Source organism: Theropithecus gelada, chromosome 2 (genome assembly GCF_003255815.1).
Source record: "Theropithecus gelada isolate Dixy chromosome 2, Tgel_1.0, whole genome shotgun sequence".
Taxonomy (NCBI): domain Eukaryota; kingdom Metazoa; phylum Chordata; class Mammalia; order Primates; family Cercopithecidae; genus Theropithecus; species Theropithecus gelada.
In genome coordinates, this window is record NC_037669.1 from 175,592,114 (window position 1) to 175,606,737 (window position 14,624).

General features: G+C 38.2%; 1 pseudogene; it reads left to right on the top strand.

The window, feature by feature from the left end:
* Nucleotides 1–1,550: 1,550 nt before the first annotated feature.
* On the top strand, nt 1,551–2,765 carry LOC112619421 (annotated as a pseudogene).
* The last annotated feature ends 11,859 nt before the right edge of the window (nt 2,766–14,624 follow it).

Consider the following 14,624-nt stretch of genomic DNA (forward strand, 5'->3'; position numbering starts at 1 on the left):
GAGTAACTGGGATTAGAGGCACCTGCTATCACGCCCACCTAATTTTTGTATTTTTCGTGGAGCTGGAGTTTCACCATGTTGGCCAGACTGGTCTTGAACTCCTGACCACAAGTGATCTGCCCTCCTTGGCCTCCCAAAGTGCTGGGATTACAGGTGTGAGCCACCACACCCAGCCTTTAATTTCTCTTGAGTTGCTTTTTGTATATGGTTTAAGGAATGGCTCCAGCTTCAATCTTCTGCATATGGCTAGCCAGTTATCTCAGCACCATTTATTGAATTGGGAGTCTTTTTCCCGTTGCTTGTTTTTGTCAGCTTTGTTGAAGACAGGATGATCCTACATGTGCAGCCTTATTTCTGGGCTCTCTATTCTGTTCCATTGGTCTATGTGCCTGTTTGTGTACCAGTTCCACGTTCTTTTGGTTACTGTAGCCTTGTAATATAGTTTGACAGTGGATAGCTTGATGCCTCTGGCTTTGTTCCTTTTGATTAGGATTGCCTTGGCTATTCAGGCTTTTTTTGGTTTCATATGAATTTTAAAATAATTTTTATAGTTCTGTGAAGAATGTCACTGGTAGTTTGATAGGAATAGCATTGAATCTGTAAATTGCTTTGGGCAGTATATCTATTTTAATGATATTGATTCTTATTATCCATGAGCATGGGATGTTTTTCCATTTGTTTGTGACTTCTCTGATTTCTTTGAGAAATCTTTTGTAGTTCTCATGGTAGAGATTTTTTTACCTCCTTGGTTAGCTATATTCCTAGGGGGGTGTCTGTGTGTATGTGTGGCAATTGTGAATGATATTGCCTTTCTGATTTGGCTCTCAGTTTAGCTGTTGTTGGTGTATAAGAATGCTGGTGATTTTTGTGCATTGATTTTGTATCCTGTAACTTTGCTGAAGTTTTTTTTTTTTTCAGCTGGAGGAGGTTTTGGGCTGAGACTATGGGGTTTTCTAGCAAGAAAATCATGTCATTTGCAAACATATAGTTTGACTTCTTCTCTTTCTATTTGGATGCCCTTTATTTCTTTCTCTTGCCTGACTGCTATGGCTAGGACTTTCAATACTATGTTGAATAAAAGTGACGAGAGAGGGCATCCTTGTCTTGTGCTGGTTTTCAAGGAGAATGATGCTAGTTTTTGCCTATTCAGTGTACCGTTGGCTGTAACCTTTATTGAACTCTTCACCCAAAGACAACACAATATACATTCTCCTCATCACCACATGGCGTGTACTCTAAAGTCAACCACATAATTGAACATAAAGCAATCCTCAACAAATGAAAAAGAACCAGAATCTTATCAAACACACTCTAGGACCACAGCAATAGAAGTCAAGACTATAAAAATTGCTCAAAACCAAACAATTAGATGGAAATTAGACAATATGCTCCTGAGTAACTTTTGGGTAAATAATGAAATTAAGGCAGAAATCAAGAAGTTCTTTGAAAATAGTGAGAACAAAAATGCACTATAAAATACAATATACTAGCATGCACAACTGGTTCCCCTAAACATGGAGTCCTATAGTCCAGGTCTTACCTGAATCAGGATGAGGGTATGGTGTGTCCAAGTGGCGCTGTTGGCTGTATGCCTATTTGCTGCATACCTGCAGATCCCACCCCCTCAGGTCTCCCCAGCCCTTCACTCTTGGAAATATTCAGGCAATTTTTTCGCTTATGAGGGACTGCATATCTTCTACCAAGACTCTGTGGGTGTGGTTGGAAGTCTGGAGATAGTTGTGATTTTATACAGCTTTCTAACATCCAGCTATGATTGGTACAAGATTTAGGAAGGTCTGACTTTGAGGTTTCATCAAGTGCTTGCACTTGATTTCTTAGACTTTGGCTTCAGTGACAAACCACAACCACATCACTATTCCATATTTGAGCGGGCTAGCATTATGGAAGCACTTTTATGTCATCTGGGGCTCCAGAACCACAGGACCAATCTTTTGTCTCATGACTATGGAGATACTGTTACTCAGGAGCTCTTCTAAAAGTACAACAGAATCAATCTGGTAGGCTTACCATACAGTATCCATCTCCATAGAGTATCCATCTGTGAAATGGAGTTACCTTTCCTGAGACTCACTGTCCCCTTCTTCTCCAAAAGCTACTTAAAGCTGGAGATGTGCTCTCACCCATCCTCACATGGCTGACAAACTTCTTTGTATTCTTTCGATGTCTCACCCCAGTCTTTGGGCCATGTACTTGGCCCTCTGAGAGTGAGCTATGGGATGGGGTATGTGGGCAGTCCCATCCCACTGCTGCAATAATGACGGGAACTTAGTCATTGACAGTCTCTTACGGTACATCATAAATCAGAGAAATAATTTAGAAGGTGCTGAGTGGGAGCTCTTGCCTCTGAAACTACCCCCATTGATTTTTATTATCTATGAGCCATTGGATCCTGTAAATCCCATCCAGAGTTTTTGGAGCTGTACAGGGAAAAGCTGTCGTGGTCCATGATGTGGATTCTGGATGACCACATTAGCCATGATCCTTAGCTAAAAGATCCCATGGGCTTCCTGAATGCATACATGGGCTTCATCAATTCCTTTGAGCTTGAAAGAGTAGCTTCCCTGTATTATCTCCCCTACTCTCTTATCTGTGGTTTATTCCATTTAAGAAGAAATGCCCAAAAGAGGCCCTGGCTATCAAACACTATTCTCTCACAAAGTCCACTTTACTCAAATTGGTCGACAGTATATAGGAAGAAGCCAGCAGGAGCTCTGGCTAAGGTTCACATAATAGTCTTCACGTAATAGTCCCATTACTTTGACATCTGATCAAATGTACAGACTTGCCTTTGTTTTTGTGTTATTAGGAAATTCTGATGAGCACTACTATTCACTGAAAGACGTTCTTTTGCATGAAAGACTTTTTAACACTTTGGACGTTTCTGAAGTATTTAGTAGTGCTAATTTCTGGCCCAGCCCCAGTAGGAACTTTACAGTAAGAATGACGAGCAGGGGGACTCCTTCCCTCTCCTTGAATGGCTTTATGGGCACATGCTTTTTAAAAGTTCTTTAAGCAACACAGAGCTGGGTCTTATTTGTCATACCTTTGGCTTTAGTTTCATCAGCTGTTTTTAATTATAAACATTTTGTTAAAATAGATATTGGTTTGAATAATGTAGTATTCTAAGTATGATTTAAGACTATGATTTACCAAATGTCCCTGTCTGACAGCTTTAAAGAGAGTAGTGGTTATCCCAGCACGGAGATTGAGATCTGAGAACGGACAGACTGCCTCCTCAAGTGGGTTCCTGACCCCGAATGACCTAACTGGTAGACAACTCCCAGTAGGGGCCAAATGACATACAGCCGGGTGCCCCTCTGAAATGAAGCTTCCAGAAGAAAAATCAGACAGCAACATTTGCTGTTCTGCAATACTTGCTGTTCTGCAACCTCTGCTTGTGACACCCAGGCAAACAGTATCTGGAGTAGACCTCTATCAAACTCCAACAGACCTGCAGCTGAGGGTCCTAACTATTAGAAGGAAAACTAACAAATAGAAAGAACATCCACACCAAAACCCCATCTGTACGTCACCAACATCAAAGACCAAAGGTAGATAAAACCACAAAGATGGGGAGAAACCAGAGCAGAAAAGCTGAAAATCAGAGCGCCTCTTCTCCAAAGGATCACAGTTCTTCACCAGCAATGGAACAAAACTGGATGGAGAATGACTTTGACAAGTTGAGAGAAGAAGGCTTCAGCAGATCGGTAGTAACAAACTTCTCTGAGCTAAAGGAGGATGTTCCAACCCATGGCAAAGAAGTTAAAAACCTTGAAAAAAGATTAGACGAATGGCTGACTAGAATAAACAGTGTAGAGAAGTCCTTAAATAACCTGATGGAGCTGAAAACCAGGCCACGAGAACTATGTGATGTATGCACAAGCTTCAGTAGCTGATTTGATAGTGGAAAAAGGATATCAGTGATTGAAGATCAAATGAATGAAATGAAGTGAGAAGTTTAGAGAAAAAAGAGTAAAAAGAAATGAACAAAGCCTCCAAGAAATATGGAACTATGTGAAAAGACAAAATATATGTCTGATGGGAGTACCTGAAAGTGACGGGGAGAATGGAACCAAGTTGGAAAACACTCTTCAGGATATCATCCAGCAGAATTTCCCCAACCTAGCGAGGCAGGCCAACATTCAAATTCAGGAAATACAGAGAACTCCACAAAGATACTCCTCAAGAAGAGCAACTCCAAGACACATAATTGTCAGATTCACCAAAGCTGAAATGAAGGAAAAAAATGTTAAGGGCAGCCAGAGAGAAAGGTCAGGTTACCCACAAAGGGAAGCCCATCAGACTAACAGTGGATCTCTCAGCAGAAACTCTACAAGCCAGAAGAGAGTGGGGGCCAATATTCAACATTCTTAAAGGAAAGAATTTTTAACCCAGAATTTCATATCCAGCCGAACTAAGCTTCATAAGTGAAGGAGAAATAAAATCCTTTACAGACAAGCAAATGCTGAGAGATTTTGTCACCAACAGGCCTGCCTTACAAGAGACCCTGAAGGAAGCAATAAATATGGAAAGGAAAAACTGGTACCAGCCACTGCAAAAACATGCCAAATTGTAAAGACCATCAATGCTAGGAAGAAACTGCATCAACTAATGAGCAAAATAACCAGCTAACATCATAATGACAGGATCAAATTCACACATAACAATATTAACCTTAAATATAAATGGGCTAAATGCTCCAATTAAAAGACACAGACTGGCAAATTGGCTAAAGAGTCAAGACCCATCAGTTTGCTATATTCAGGAGATCCATCTCACATGCAGAGACACACATAGGCTCAAAATAAAGGGATGGAGGAAGACCTACCAAGCAAATGGAAAACAATAAAAAGTAGGGGTTGCAATCCTAGTCTCTGATAAAACAGACTTTAAACCAACAAAGTTCAAAAGAGACAAAGAAGGTGATTACATAAAGGTAAAGGGATCAATTCAACAAGAAGAGCTAACTATCCTAAATATATATGCATATATATATGAATACAGGAGCACCCAGATTCATAAAGCAAGTCCTTGGAGACCTACAAAGAGACTTAGACTCCCATACAATAATAATGGGAGACTTTAACACCCCACTGTCAACATTAGACAGATCACCAAGACAGAAAGTTAATAAGGATATCCAGGAATTGAACTCACCTCCGCACCAAACAGACCTAACAGACATCTACAGAACTCTCCACCCCAAATCAACTGAATATACATTCTTCTCAGCACCACATCACACTTATTCCAAAATGGACCACATAGTTGGAAGTAAAGCACTCCTCAGCAAATGTAAAAGAACAGAAATTATAACAAACACACAGTGCAATCAAACAAGAACTCAGGATTAAGAAACTCACTCAAAACCGTTCAACTACATGGAAACTGAACAACCTGCTCCTGAATGACTACTGGATACATAATGAAATGAAGGTAGAAATAAAGATGTCCTTTGAAACCAATGAGAACAAAGACACAGCATACCAGAATCTCTGGGACACATTTAAAGCAGTATGTAGAGAGAAATTTATAGTGCTAAATGCCCACAAGAGAAAGCAGAAAAGATCTAAAATTGACACCCTAACATCACAAATAAAAGAATTAGAGAAGCAGCAGCGAACACATTCAAAAGCTAGCAGAAGGCAACAAATGACCAAAATCAGAGCAGAACTGAAGGAGACAGAGACCCAAAAAATCTTAAAAAAAATCAATGAATCCAGGAGCTGGTTTTTTGAAAACATCAACAAAATTGATAGACTGCTAGCAAGATTAATAAAGAAGAAAAGACAGAAGAATCAAATAGATGCAATAAAAAATGATAAAAGGGATATCACCACAGATCCTACAGAAATACAAACTACCATCAGAGAATACTTTAAACACCTCTATACAAATAAACTAGAAACTCTAGAAGGAATGGATAAATTCCTGGACACATACACCCTCCTAAGATTAAACCAGGAAGAAGTTGAATCCCTGAATAGGCCAATAACAGACTCTGAAATTGAGGCAATAATTAATAGCCTACCAACCAAAAAAAGTCCAGGACCAGACAGATTCACAGCCGAATTCTACCAGAGGTACAAAGAGGAGCTGGTACCATTTCTTCTGAAACTATTCCAATCAATAGAAAAAGAAGGAATCCTCCCTAACTCATTTTATGAGGCCAGCATCATCCTGATACCAAAGCCTGGCAGAGACACAACAAAAAAAAGAGAATTTTAGACCAATATCCCTGATGAACATCGATGAAAAAATCCTCAATAAAATACTGGCAAATCTAATCCAGGAGCACATCAAAAAGCTTATCCACCATGATCAAGTGGGCTTCATCCCTGGGATGCAAGGCTGGTTCAACATACACAAATCAATAAACGTAATCCAGCATATAAACAGAACCAAAGACAAAAACCACAAGATTATCTCAATAGATGCAGAAAAGACCTTTGACAAAATTCAACAGCACTTCATGCTAAAAACTCTCAATAAACTAGGTATTGATGGGACATATCTCAAAATACTAAGAGCTGTTTGTGACAAACCCACAGCCAATATCATACTGAATGGGCAAAAACTGGAAGCATTCCCTTTGAAACCTGGCACAAGACAGGGATGCCCTCTCTCACCACTACTATTCAACATAGTGTTGGAAGTTCTAGCCAGGGCAATCAGGCAAGAGAAAGAAATAAAGGGTATTCAATTAGGAAAAGAAGAAGTCAAATTGTCCCTGTTTGCAGATGACATGATTGTATATTTAGAAAAATTCATCGCCTCAGCCCAAAATCTCCTTAAGCTGATAAGCAACTTCAGCAAAGTCTCAGGATACAAAATCTGTGTGCAAGAATCACAAGCATTCCTATAAACCAATAACAGACAAACAGAGAGCCAAATCATGAGTGAACTCCCATTCACAATTGCTTCAAAGAGAATAAAACACCTAGGAATCCAACTTACAAGGGATGTGAAGGACCTCTTCAAGGAGAACTACAAACCACTGCTCAACAAAATAAAAGAGGACACTAACAAATGGAAGAACATTCCATGCTCATGGATAGGAAGAATCAATATCGTGAAAATGGCCACATTGCCCAAGGTAATTTATAGGTTCAAGGCTATCCTCATCAAGCTACCAATGACTTTCTTCACAGAATTGGAAAAAAAAATACTTTAAATTTCATATGGAACCAAAAAAGAGCCCACATTGCCAAGACAATCCTAAGCCAAAAGAACAAAGCTGGAGACATCACACTACCTGACTTCAAACTATACTACAAGGCTACAGTAACCAAAACAGCATGGTACTGGTACCAAAACAATGGAACAGAACAGAGTCCCCGGAAATAATGCCATACATCTACAACCATCTGATCTTTGAGAAACCTGACAAAAACAAGAAATGGGGAAAGGATTCCCTATTTAATAAATGGTGCTGGGAAAACTGGTTACCCATATGTCGAAAGCTGAAACTGGATCCCTTTCTTATATCTTATACAAAAATGAATTTAAGATGGATTAAAGACTTAAATGTTAGATGTAAAACCATAAAAACCCTAGAAGAAATCCTAGGCAATACCATTCAGGTCATAGGCATGGGCAAGGACTTCATGTTTAAGACACCAAAAGCAATGGCAACAAAACCCAAAATTGACAAATGGGATCTAATTAAACAAAAGAGCTTCTGCATAGCAAAATAAACTACCATCAGAGTGAAAGGCAACCTACAGAATGGGAGAAAATTTTTGCAATCTATCCATCTAACAGAGGGCTAATATCCAGAATCTACGAAGAACTTAAGCAAATTTACAAGAAAAAAATCAAAAAACCCCATCAAAAAATGTGCAAAGGATATGAACAGACATTTCTCAAAAGAAGACATTTATGCAGCCAACAGACACATGAAAAAATGCTCATCATCACTGGCCAGAGAAATGCAATCAAAACCAAAATGAGATACCATCTCATACCCGTTAGAATGGCGATCATTAAAAAGTCAGGAAACAACAGGTGCTTGAGAGGATATGGAGAAATAGCAACACTTTTACACTGTTGGTGGGATTGTTAACTAGTTCAACCATTGTGGAAGACAGTGTGGGGATTCCTCAAGAATCTAGAACTAGAAATACCATTCGACCCAGCCAACCCATTACTGGACATATACCCAAAGGATTATAAATCATGCTGCTATAAAGACACATGCACATGTATGTTTATGGCAGCACTATTCACAATAGCAAAGACTTGGAACCAACCCAGATGTCCATCAATCATAGACTAGATTAAGAAAATGTGTCACATATACACCATGGAACACTACACAGCCATAAAAAAGCATGAGTTCATGTCCTTTGTAGGGACATAGATGAAGCTGGAAACCATCATTCTCAGCAAACTATCGCAAGGACAGAAAACATGTTCTCACCACAAGTTCTTACTCATAGGGTGGAATTGAACAATGAGAACACTTGGACACAGGGTGGGGAACATCATACACTGGGACCTGTCATGGGGTGGGGGGAGGGAGGAGGGATAGCATTAGGAAATGTACCTAATGTAAATAATGTAAACAGGTGCAGCACACCAACATGGCATATACACATGTAACAAACCTGCACGTTGTGCACATGTACCTTAGAACTTAAAGTGTAATTAAAGAAAAAAGGACATTGGAAGCTAAAATTGAATTTGCATTTTGAATGCATCTTATAAAGAAAAACTATGATTTACCTACATAGTATACATATTTTACAAGAATACTAAACCAGCATACCCTTACTCTGCCAGTGAACCTAATTAAACATGTTTCATTTCTGAATAAATTGAAGTAGATCCTAACTATTTACTGAATATACTGAAATCACATGACATTAAGGACCAGTACCATCTGTGCCAGAGATTTACCATTATTGCCAGGAAGATCAATTTTAACAGCAGATTACAGTCTGAGACTCCACAGACCTCAGTGCTTAGAAGCATGTCTCTCCTGAGCTACTGTAGAGGAGAAGGGATAGTTTTGTAGTCCAAGTCACTATATGCAATGTACATTGATTCCTTTATGATGACTGCTTAATTCCCCATTGCCTGTCTCAGAGAAGCTTTCTCATGTAGCTTGGTAATTCCTGTACTTTATAGACAGGAAATTTCCAGAAACTTTAAGAACAAATTCTGAGAGGCCTATGAGCAAATGGTGCTGAATACTTTTTTTTTTTTTTAAGCCACATTTCATTGGGTTAGTCAAAGCAGGATTATTAAGTGATTATTTAAAATTCAGTTTTTAAATTAGCAACTTCAAGTATGACAGCTTTTAAACTGGAATAAGTATTTATTTTCTGTTAATGAAAATGAATTGTGACAAAAAAATTAAAACATACTAGAGTCTGTAGGACACAGCTAAGGCAGTGTTAAAAGGGAAATTCATAGCACTAAATACCCACATCAAACTGCTAGAAAGATCTCACATTAACAACCTAACTTCACAACTGAAACAATTAGAGAAGCGGAAACAAACCATCCCCAAAGCTAGCAGAAAATGAGAAATAAAAATAAAAATCAGGCCAGGCACCATGGCTCATACCTGTAATTCTGGTACTTTGGGGGACTGAGGCAGTGGGATCACCTGAGGTCAGGAGTTCAAGACAAGCTTGGCCAACATGATGAAACCCAATCTCTACTAAAAATACAAAAATTAGCCAGGTGTGGTAGCAAGCACCTGTAATCCCAGCTATTCAGTAGGCTGAGGCAGGAGAATTGCTTCAACCTGGGAGACGGAGGTTGCAGTGAGCCAAGATTGTGTCATTGTACTCCAGCCTGGGTGACAAGAGCGAGACTGTCTCAAGTAATAATAATAATACTTTTAAAGGCCACTAGCTATACTAATAAAGAAAATAAAAGAAAAGCTCCAAATAAACACAATTAGAAGTGATGAAGGGAATGTTACTACTGACCCCACTGAAATAAAAAACAAGCATCAGAAACTACTACGAACACCTCGATGCACACAAATTAGAAAACCTAGAAGAGATGGATAAATTCCGAGACACATACACCCTCCCAAGATTTACCCAGAAGGAAATTGACTCCCTAAATAGACCAAAAATGAGCACTGAAATTGAATCAGTAATAAATAGTCTAGCAACCAAAAAAGAAAGACCCATGACCTGATGAATTCACAGCTGAATTCTGCCATATGTACAAAGGAAAACTGGTATAATTCCTACAGAAACTATTCCCCCAAAATTGAGGAGGGACTCCTTCCAAGCTCATCCTATAAGGCTAGCATCATCCTGATACCGAAATCTGGCAGAGACACAACAAAAAATGAAAACTATAGGCCAATACCTTTAAATAACATCAATACAAAAATCCTCAACAAAATATTTGCGAACTGAATCCAGCAACACATCAAAAAGCTAATGCACCATGATCAAATAGGCTTCATCCCCAGGATGCAAGGTTGGTTCAGCATATGCAAATCAGTAAGTGTGATTCATCACATATACAGAACTAAAGAAAAAAACCACATGATTATCTGAATAGATACGGAAAAGACTTTCAATAAAATTCACACTCCTTCATGTTAAAAACTTCCAATTAAGTAGGTATTGAAGGAACATACCTCAAAATAATGAGAGGCATCTGTTTATTGAGTTCATACTACGTGCAAGGTGTAGTTCTAGGTATATGGATACAGCAGTGAATAACATTAAAACAAAGCAAAATAAAACAAAAATGATCCTACTCTCAGGGAAAGTTTAAGGAACTTGCCTGAAGTCACAAATCTCCTAAATGACAGAGCTGGAACTGAAATCTAGACTGTGTGACTCTGTAGCCCATGCTCTTCACTGTGGTGCCTTTCTTTTAAAAAATTAATTAACTTTAATTTTAGATGAATTTTGGGCTTACAGAAAAACTGAGTGGAAATTACAGGCAATTCTGAATCCATTCACTGCTCAATCATCTTTCTTGACTTTTGATGCAGAAAGCAATGGAAAATGAATAAAACACTAGTATACCTAAAGAAAACCCCCTCTCTTTTCTCTGTACTTGCATTATAATGAAGTAAATGAAAATTTCCATCATCCTAAGTTATTCATTCATTCTTTCCACACGTACTTACAGAACCTCTCCCATGTGTCAGGCTACTCAAAAAGAATGATGAATAAACTGACATGAACCCTGACCTTATAGAGTTTATGGTAGAGTATTAACCTTGGCAGAGACAGTATCAGAAATGAATATCTAATTACAAAAGACAGAAACATTAAAAGACAATGTGGCAAACAGTTTTAAAATCCAAGTTCTTTGTGAGGCAGTAATATTTCAGTGACACCTGGAGGATGAGAAAAAGTTAACATTGCAAAGAAAAGAGGAAAGGTCATCTCAGGGAGGTGATCACCATACACAGAGTTACTGAGGAGGTTAAGAATTTGAAGGTTTCAAAGTATAAAGAGCTTAGTTGGTAAAGGAAATAAAAAATGACGGGACTGAGAGATAGGAAAAAAGCCAGGAGAATTTGTTGTCACAAAAATCAAGAGAAATATGATCATGTAAGGTCAAGTAAGTTTAAGATTTTTTAAAAGGCCCACTGGAGGATGTTTGTGACCTTTCATTTTTTGATATCAGCATTAACACAAGGGCTGTTTTAAATGGTTTTCTAAAAAATTTCAAGTGCATGTTTTCTTATCGAGAACCCTGTTCTCAGGGTTCTGAGTAAAGAAGTGTCTAGTTAATGGCAGATGGGAAAATCATCAAAGGTGTGTGTAGATGATATTTACAAGCAGTTGAATATGCAAGGAAGATAGAACAGTCAGTAGAAATGAAGGTGCATTCAGGGAGTTCTTCTTTCCTTTGCTTGAGATCAATTATAGAAAATTAAAATGCTGTTTTCAGAAATCTAGCAGAGAGGGAGAGGCTGAAAATGCAAGTAGGAAGAGATAACTGAGGTGGTAGAAATGTTAGTGTCTGGATACCCATACAGGCAGTGGCCTCTGCTAGAAGAAGCCTCGCTTACTCCAAGGTTGTTAGAAAGAAAAAGAAAAGATAAGTAAAGATTTAGGTCATTTGTATATTTGATGACAATATCAATTATGTCTTTTAGGAAGCATGAAGTACATATTTAATATGGTATGAGAAAGGGTAGGAGATCGGGAGAAAGAAAGGTCAAGTCCTTGAAGTCAGTAAAGGATGGTTGTGCAGAGTGGGAAAGTGTACTTAGAGAATGGTAAGTATGCCAGCCAGTGTTGGGTAACCATTTGAACTAACGACGAGGAATTTATAGTGAGATCAGCAAATTAGAATCGAGTTTCATTGGGCCTAGAACTGAAATGGGAGTAGTTTACATACAGTTTCTCTCTCAAATATCTTAATATTATATCCAGGGCTGGTCCAGTGTTTCTACAGTTATTAAGAGCCCAGACCCACTCTATTTTGGCACTCTACTTTCTCCATCATTTGACTTCCATTTCAAGGCCAAGATGGTGTTCTGTTCCAATCAGCAAGAAGGGGAAAGTGACAAATAGAGTGCATCTATCCCTCTTTTAAATTTGTTGTCAGCGAGTGAGATGATTGAATTAATCACTTTGGAAACTGAACAGGTTGAGGTGTTGAAAAGTGTAGGATCAGCTGGGCATAGTGGCTCACGCCTGTAATCCCAGCACTTTGGGAAGTCAAGGTGGGTGGATCACGACGTCAGGAGTTCGAGACCAGCCTAGCCAATGTGGTGAAACCCCGTCTCTACTAAAAATACAAAAATTAACCGGACTTGGTGGCGTGTGCCTATAGTCCTAGCTACTCGGGAGACTGAGGCAGAAGAATCGCTTGAACCCAGGAGGCAGAGGTTGCAATGAGCCGATATCATGCTACTGCACTCCAGCCTGGGTGACAGAGTGAGACTCTGTCTCAAAAAAAAAAAAAAAAAAAAAAAAATTCTAGGACCTTACTATAGGAATGGGGTGACAGGAAAAAAAAAGTCACCAGAGATGAGGAAGTCGAGGATAGAAAATCCAAATTATTAGACAGGGTTATTCCGATGGAATATGATATCCAGATTGATAGCCAAATTTAGGTAATAGAGGGACTTGTGTTGTTCTTCATAACTTTTTTCTTAATTTCTATTTCAATAGCTTTTGAGGTACAAGTGTTTTTTCTTATATGGATGAATTATATAGAGGTGAATTCTGAGATTTTTAGTGCACCTGTAATTTGAGTAGTGTACATTATACCTAATGTGTAGGTATTTTTTATTCCTAACCCACTTTTCCCTCCTCCCACTTTGAGTCTCTAAAATCTATTATATAACTCTGTATGCTTTTGCATACTTATAGCTTAGCTCCCACTTATAAGTGAGAACACACAGTTTTTGGTTTTTCCACTCTTGTGTTACTTCACTTAGAATGATGGCCTCCACCTCCATCCAAGTTGCTGCAAAAGGCATTATTGTGTTCCTTTTAATAGCTGAATAGTATTCCATGGTGTATATATGTCACATTTTCTTTATCCACTCATTAGTCAATGAGCACTTAAGTTGGTTCCACATCTTAGCAACTGTGAATTGTGATGCTATAAAAATATGTGTGCAAGAGTCTTTCTCATATAACGACTTCTTTTTTGGGGAGGATGATACCTAGTAGTAAGATTGCTGGATCCAACAGTAGATCTACTTTAAGATCTTTAAGGAATCCCCATACTGTTTTCCATTAGGTTGTACTAATTTGTATTTCCACCAGCAGTGTATAAACTTTGCTTTTCATCATATCTGTGCCAACATCTATTGTTTTTTGACTTTTCAATAATAGCTATTCTGGGTGGTACGCATCTCACTGTGGTTTTAATTTGCATTTTCCTGATGACTAGTGTTGTTGAGCATTTTTTTCATATTTTTTGTTGGCCATTTGTACATCTTCTTTTTGAGAAGGGTCCATTCATGTCATTTGCCTACTTTTTAATGAAATTATTTGATTTTTTCTTGCTGATTTGAGTTCCTTGTATATTCTGTATATTACATATGTATTCTATATATTATATTCTGTATATTCCTTTGTCAAATGTGTAGTTTACAAATATTTTCTTTCATTCTGTGGGTTGTCTGTTTACTCTCCTGATTATTTATTTTGCAGTGCAGAAGTTTTTTAGTTTAATTAGGTCCTATTTATTTATTTTTATTTTTCTTGTATTTGTTTTGGGGGTCTTAGTCATAAATTCTTGCCTAGGCTTATTTCTAGAAGAGTTTTTGCAATGTTGTCTACTAAAATTTTTATAGTTTCAGGTCCTATATTTAAGGTTTGATCCATCTTGAGTTGATTTTTGTATAAAATGAGAGATATAGGAACCCAGTTTCATTCTTCTACATGTGGCTCGCCAGTTTTCCCAGCACCATTTATTAAATAGGGAGTCCATTACTGAATTTATGTTTTTGTATGCTTTGTTGCAAATCAGCTGGCTGGATGTATTTGGCTTCATTTCTGGGTTCACTAGTCTGTTCAACTAGTCTACTTGCCTACTTTTATGCCAGTACCATGCTGTTTTGGTAACTATAGCTTTACAGTATTACTTGAAGTCTCATAATGTGATACCTCCAGATTTGTTCATTTTGCTTAGGATTGCTT